We start from the raw sequence: 7,997 nt of genomic DNA on the forward strand, positions 1-7,997 counted from the left end.
AACCATAGAAGTAGAATCTAAAGCTAGTTCTGTGACCAGCACTCTGGGCCATCATTTTGGTGCAGCATAATGTTGTTGTCGTGGCAACATAACCAACAATCCAGCTGCTGCACAAAATGTGTATTCCATTTCTTAGCCGCTTCTACTGAAAATTTGGAGAAGAGCAAAACACCAATCTATCAGCAACCTATTGGCCAGAGTGACACCTAAGTCTAAATACTCAGCTGGAAATTGATAGACATGTAATTTCTTGTCTTAATTTCAGATATATATTTTTTTCCCCACCGACCTGAAAATCTAAAGAGGACATTAAACGACATCCTTGTGCTCTGAGTATGCCCTGACCGATAATCTGTAGCCTAATCAAGTAGCCTATTTGGTTGGCTATTTTCTTAAACAATCTATCTAACTGTAATAATGTATTATAATGTCCCCTCTGTTACTAAATGTGATTAAATACAACTTTTTCTGTTTTACTGTAAGTCAATAATGGGGCTAGACGAGACTAGACTGGACTAAACTGGACTAGACTGGACTGGACTGAATAGAATAGAAACCAGGTTTCCCTTTGTAATCCATGTTAGTTTTCAAGCCCTGCCACACCCGACAAGCGTCGGAGCCGGTGTAGTACGATTCCATCTTAGTCCTGTATTGATGCTTTTGCCTGTTTGAAGGATCGTCGGAGGGAGTAGCAGGATTTATTATAAGCTTCAGTGTTAGCTCCTTGAAAGCAGCAGCTCTAGCCTTTAGCTCAGTGAGGATGTTGGTCACTGTGGGGACGATGCACTTATTATTGAAGCCGGTACTGATGTGGTAAACTCCTCAATGTCATTGGATGAGTCTCTGAACATGTTCCAGTCTGGGCTAGCGAAATAGTGCTGTAGCTTAGCATCCGCTTCATTGAACCACTTCCGTATTGAGCGTGTCACTGGTACTTCCTGTTTGAGTTTTTGCTTGTAAGGAGGAATCCGGAGGATAGAGTTATGGTCAGATTTGTCAAATGGAGGGTGAGGAAGAGCCTTGTATGTGTCCCTCTGTATGGAGTAAAGATGGTCTAGAGTTTTGTTGCCTGTAGTTAGTTGACACATTGGTAGAAATGAGGTAAGACCGATTTCAGTTTTCCTGCAATAAAATCACCGGCCACTAGGAGAACCTGTTGGACGTGAGACTGAACACAGAAAGGACAAGAGACGCCCTCATGTGCTGAAGATCAGACCAGCGGTGGACGAGAGGAAAGAGTAAAATCCGTAGACTTGTCAAGAACGAGTAATTGAAAATACAGGTACAGATTCTTCACTCAATTACCTTCTCGTAATGTTTCCTTACCTAGACGGTAATCTGAGACTGAGATCCACACCCCGGTTTGTATACCGAATAGAAATAGAATGCACATAAACAGAGCCATAGGAATATGATAATGATATTAGACAGGTACAGCCACGTTTCACTAACATTAGCTTGTATATAGCCAGAGCCACTATTCAGTTGAGATTGAATGGACCACACGTAGCATTTTCTTGTTTGTAGCCTATGCATAAACTAGCTCAAAATAGTGATGCTGTAACTGTCGAAATTACTTAACTGTTTCTTTCACTTTCAGATTCCCAGACTGGACAGGTACAGTGATTATTACATCCCTAACCTCATCGAAAGGGAATAGGAAGGAGAGAGGAACACACGCACACACACACACACACACACACACACACACACACACACACACACACACACACACACACACACACACACACACACACACACACACACACTACCACTAATACTCTGAACAAAAATATAAATGCAAAGTGCTGGTCCCATGTTTCATGAGCTGAAATAGATTACAGACATTTTCCACACACACAAAAACCTTATTTCTCACATTTGTTTACATCCCTGTTACTGAGCATTTCTCCAATGCCAAGATAACCCATCCATGTGACAGGTGTGGCATATCAAGAAGACGATTAAGCAGCATGATCATTACACAGGTACAGCATTAGCTGGGGACAATAAAAGGACACTCTAAAATGTGCAGTTTTGTCACACAACATAATGTCACAGATGTCTCAAGTTTTGAAGGAGCGTGCAATCAGTATGCTGACTGCAGGAAGGCCCACCAGAGCTATTGCCAGAGAATTGAATGTTGTGTAATCACGTGTAACCACGCCAGCCCAGGACCTCCACATCTGGCTTCTTCATCTGCGGGATCATCTGAGACCAGCCACCCGGACAGCTATATTAATATCGTGCAGTGGACGTCTAAGTCTACAGGCCTATACATGCAAAGCCCTGATACATTTAGTGCTAAAATCTCCAATAGCTGAATGGTGAGGTGGACAATTATTGTTTTAGGAAAGTAAAAACCAATAAAACAACAGGCTATGAAGTTCTGCATATGCAACGAAACACAAGGAATAGGGTTTTTGAAATGTGTTTTTGTAATTTGTTATAGGCTGTTTTTAAGGACATGTAAATGTGGCTAATTTGGACAATATCCCTTGTTTATTGGTGGAGCTGGCTGCGTGGGTGGACTCCCTAATGGGTTACACACCCAGTGCATATGGATGGCTAGTAAATTTCTCAAATGTCCGATCAATTTTAATCTTCCCAGTCATTTGTCCGGCACTACATTTTCCTAATGGCGTCAAATATCTGCCCTGCTAGAGTTGCCCCGGTGAACTGTAAGAGCTGTTATTGTGAAGTGGAAACGTCTAGGAGCAACAACGGCTCAGCTGTGGTAGGCCACACAAGCTCACAGAACGCGACTGCCGAGTGCTGAAGCGTGTAGCGCGTAAAAATCGCTTGTCCTCGGTTGCAACACTCATTACCGAGTTCCAAACTGCCTCTGGAAGCAACTTCAGCACAATATCTGTTCGTCGGGAGCTTCATAAAATGGCTTTCCATGGCCGAGCAAGCCTAAGATCACCATGCGCAATGCCAAGCGTCGGCTGGAGTGGTGTAAAGCTCGCCACCATTGGACTCTGGAGCAGTGGAAACACATTCTTTGGAGTGATGAATCACGCTGGACCATCTGGCAGTCTGATGGACAAATCTGGGTTTGGCGGATGCCAGGAGAACTCTACCTGACTGATTGCATAGTGCCAACTGTAAAGTTTGGTGGAGGAGGAATAATGGTCTGGGGCTGTTTTTCATCGTTCGGGCAAGGCCCCTTAGTTCTAGTGAAGGGAAATCTTAATGTACAGCATACAATGAAGAATAACTTGACTGGCCTGCACAGAGCCCTGACCTGAATTGGAATGCCGACTGCGAGCCAGGCCTAATCGCTATTGTGGCTGAATGAAAGCAATCCCCGCAGCAATGTTCCAACATCTAGTGGAAAGCCTTCCCAGAAGAGTGGATGCTGTTATAGCAACAATGGGGGACCAACTCCATATTAATGCCCATGATTTTGGAATGAGATGTTCGACGAGCAGGTGTCCACATACTTTTGTATGTATAGTATAGGGTACAGTAGGGTACAAAATAAACATTCCAGTGACACTGATTCACCCAATGATGAAGATGAAGCATAGGCTACTCACCAGTGATGGCCGATGCGGCTCGTGCCAGTATCTGAAGTCAAGCTACTTTTTAAAAAACAGTGCTGTTCGCTCAGAATGGCTCAAAAGTTGTTGAGAGGAAAACTAACAACTGCAATCAACCATAGAAATATAATCCATAAATGGCAGTTCCCATTCAAGTCAGGACTGGCAGCCATCCTCTGTAGCGAAATGATGCACTCTGGTGTAGTATTTTGAATTATTTTATTTATGTGTGTTCAGACAGGAGTAATATCATTTTGGGGAGAATTATTATTTATAGCCTAATTTTGTCCAAATGATTTCAATTTATCAAGGGGTGCTGCAGCATCCCCAGCACGCCTACTTCCCGCGGCTATGGACGTGTACACTTAATCGTTTTTTAAACTGACTATTGTATTTCTTGATTAAATCTGACTTTATTTCAAATAATGATTAATCCAGGAATGTCACGTGTTCATAGATACTAGATAAATCGATGAATGAATTACTAAATTACTTCCGAACCTCTCATGTCCGCAGAGCTCCTCCTAACCACTCTATTGTCTCTCTGTCATTTCAAATCCTGAGTCCAGACATGTCCAGACATGTCCCGGCCATGCTGTTTGGAGATATATATTAGGTTTTATTGAAAATTGGGTGGGACGGAGAGAAACAGGAAGGTAGGCAGGGTAGAGACACAGCTGCAGCCTTGCTTCTCTTCTCTATTTCTCATTAGATGAGTTGCATCTGTCAGAGGTCATCTTGGTCTGTACGATTCACCCAGTTTAGTAGCACCAACACTTCCATCCTGCTCAGTGTCACTGAAGTCATGCAGAGACATATCTCTGGTGGACCGACTTTTTGTCGGTGAATATTCAAAGCTTGGAGTGTTTCAGGTGCACATTTACAGCCTCATATTTTTTCGAGAGTAGGCCAATAGACTTCCTATTAGGATTTTCATGATTAGAGCATAGGGGTTTGATTGCGTCACCAAAAAAAGGAAGTGCAGAAGTGAAAGGCATGCAGGGTGAGATATGTGACTGTACAAGGGAGTTGACCAGTTTTGGTCTATTTCTGGGAAAACGCATTTCCTTGATAAGATTTGTCCTGTCTCGAAGAAATATATTTGTAGGAGGTACGCACTCAAAAAAGAAAATGTAAAAATGATTTATGCTATTTTATTATCGTGTCTCATCTCTAACCCAGCGGGTGCAGGTAGTAACCTGAGTGTTACCCAGTGTCTCCAGCTGATTCTGGTCTCTGTCACGTCCCTATAGTGTTTGCTGAGATGTCCATGGGCTGACCATTGGGCCATATGTCAGACAGAGGGCCCTCATGATAAAGCAAAGTACCTCCTCGCCGTCCTGGATATGTCATACCTGGTTACTCTCCCCTGGTCTTAGGGCCAAAAACATGGGCAGAAAATACCGATCTTTTTCTCTGCTTTGGCCATGTTGCTGAGCCATCAGCTATGTCAAGACTCTTTAGTGCCAACTGAATGGCACAATGATGGTCTCCATCTACAGTAGCCCTCGGCTATAACTGTGATAACCAAAAAGTAAACAACACAGCTTTTGTTCATAGCCTACGTTGAAATGACTGGGTCTGTGGGATTGTCCAGGTGTGTGCATTGGTGACTCTATGACTTGGTGTGACTGGGACTCAGACTAGTGCGTGCACACTTTAGGCTCAGCCTCTGGTGAGGACAGTTAGAAAATATTTAAAACACCATTGAGGGGGTTAGGGACAGATATTTTTTTTACAATGTTATTGTTGGTATTGACAGTACAATACAGTAGGCTGCTTAAAACATTTAGTAGTAGCCTATGGATTCTTTCACAAATTGTGCAAGAAATTCACATTCAGCTGAAGAAAGAGAACCCTATCTAATAAAACACACTGTATTTTGCAAGAGGAAGGAAGCTTTCAAACAGACTACATTTGAAATGCATTATTCAGCAAGTTTCATCATCTTCTCTGAAGATGAAGTAGAGATCTGCCTGGTGGAATAAATGTTGTTGTCCAATTGAATCAACGTGGAACAGACTTTGAATTGACATCTGTGCCCAGTGGGTGTGGGTATTTCCCAGTGAGCAAAATAACGTTGAAAATACGTATTTTCTAGACGTTGAAATTAGGTTCATTTTCAGTTCTGAATGAAAGTTAAAAATAGGTATTTCCCGGAATTTGAAAAGACGTAATTTACGGACAAATTTCAACCGTCCATACATTCACTTATATCTACATAAAGAAAGATCACAATATGTAATATTTATTATTCCTCCCATCTGTCATATGCATTTATGGTAGCTTTTTCAATAGTGTTAAAAAATGTCGTTCCCTACTCTCGGTGCGCGGCTGTCACCGACGCTCGTTTAATGTGAGCGGTTCAGAGACGTCTTTGAGCAGTCCCAGAAGTCCTAATATTTTCAAACATGTTTGATTTTATCGGCACAAAATCTGCAATGCTCTTGTAATTTGAGATGTGCAAGGACAAGTTTTGAGAACGGTGATCAGCAATAGCCAATGAGAGCTCTCCAGAGAAGAAGCCAGTGAGATGATGACATTGTATCACATTACCCAGAATGTGTAGACTCTCGAACAGGAGCGATGACTACTACTAGCCTACTAGTATGCATTTGTGCTTGCCTTTAACCAAAGCCGAAGTGTCAAATCATTACAGCTCTGAAGTTCACAAGCAATGTTACACAATTCAAAATGAATTGGCAGTAGTGTAAAGTAGTACTTAAGTAAAAAATACTTGAAAGTACTACTTAAGTCGTTTTTTGGGGTATCTGTACTTTACTATTTCTATTTTTGACTACTTTTACTTTTACTTCGCTACATTCCTAAAGAAAATTATGTACTTTTTACCTGACACCCAAAAGTACTCGATACATTTTGAATGTTTAGCAGGACAGGAAAATGGTCTAATTCACACCTATCGAGAGAACATCCCTGATCATCCCTATGGCCTTTGATCTGGCGGACTCACTAAACACATGCTTCGTTTGTAAATTATATCTGAGTGTTGGAGCGTGCCCCTGGCTATCCGTAAATTAAAAAAATCAGAAAATGGTGCCGTCTGGTTTGCTTAATATAAGGAATTTAAAATGATTTATACTTTTACTTTTGATACTTAAGAATATTTTAGCAATAACATTTACTTTTAATACTTAAGTATATTTAAAACCAAATACTTTTAGACTTCTCTCAAGTAGAATTTTACTGGGTGACTTTCACTTTTACTTGAGTAATTTTCTATTAAGGTGTCTTTACTTTTACTCAAGTATGACAATTGGATACTTTTTCCACCACTGTGAATTAGCTAGATCAGTGGTATTTAAACTTTTTCTGCGAGGACCACATTTTTCCTGCAAGCATTTCTGGGATCCCATTTCGCAAGAATTTCTCTTAAAATCAATACATTTCGATTTTTACATCAACAAATAACCTTCAAATACTTACAATTAATCTCTTATCAAAATGAAAAGAAACCAATAAATACATTTGTATATTGTCCCACACTTTGAATAACACTAAGCTAGATATTACAGTACTCTATGACAAGCGTGCATGTATAACTGAAAACTTTTATGAGTCTGCTTTGAACCACAGCTTGTTCTGGCTACACAATCTAATCACATCATTGATTTTTGCGAGACAGCGTGGTATCGCGAATCCCCACGACCAAGTGAAGAACCTTGTATTGTGTGACCCCTGTTTGTGCAACATTGTTCAGTGTGTGCACCACTATGTTGGCAAGACAAACAACTTTAGGAAAGACAGTCGTTTAATGTGAGAGGCTAAGCGATGTTATTATCTTTGATATTCTAGATAAGAGCATCTTCTAAAAGCCCAAAATGTAAATGTAAAAAGGAACACGTGCAAAGCATGCTGGGTATTATTCTAATGAGCTCAACCCCCAAACAAGACCGCATTTGGTCGGTCGGGACCGGACTTCTATGTCTCACAAGTTTGGATAGCACTGTACAGTACATTTACATTTACATTTTAGTCATTTAGCAGACGCTCTTATCCAGAGTGTTCAGTACAGTAGAGCACAGTAGAGTTTAGTTCAGTACAGTACAGTAGAGTTTAGTATAGTAGAGAACAGTAAGGTAAAGTACAGTAGGGTAAAGTACAGTACAATATACTTTACTCTACTGTGCTCTACTGTAGTGTACTGAACTATAGGCTACTCTACTTTACTGTATATTACTGTGCTGTAATGAACTGTACTCTAGTTTACTGTACTGTACTCCACTATACGGTGCTGCATTGTCCAGACTTGTGAAACATAGACATCTATGATGGGTTCAGGTTTGGTCCAGTCCGGATGTATCTGTACATTGAAATCAAATCTGAACCAATAGACGTCTATTACTGGTTCAGATATGGTTCGGTCCAAGGCCAAATTTCAACGTCTTTTCAATGTCGAATGGACGTCGGCGCCGGACAGTGCTCACTGGGTGG

At 41.1% G+C, this 7,997-nt stretch overlaps 1 long non-coding RNA gene across 1 annotated transcript; it reads left to right on the plus strand.

The window, feature by feature from the left end:
- The first annotated feature begins 944 nt into the window (after window positions 1-944).
- On the plus strand, window positions 945-1,652 carry LOC115153721 (uncharacterized). Its single transcript, XR_003867750.1, has 2 exons — window positions 945-1,282; window positions 1,601-1,652. It is a non-coding gene; the product is annotated as an uncharacterized LOC115153721 (long non-coding RNA).
- Window positions 1,653-7,997: the final 6,345 nt, after the last annotated feature.

This window comes from Salmo trutta, chromosome 19 (genome assembly GCF_901001165.1).
Source record: "Salmo trutta chromosome 19, fSalTru1.1, whole genome shotgun sequence".
Taxonomy (NCBI): Eukaryota; Metazoa; Chordata; class Actinopteri; order Salmoniformes; family Salmonidae; genus Salmo; species Salmo trutta.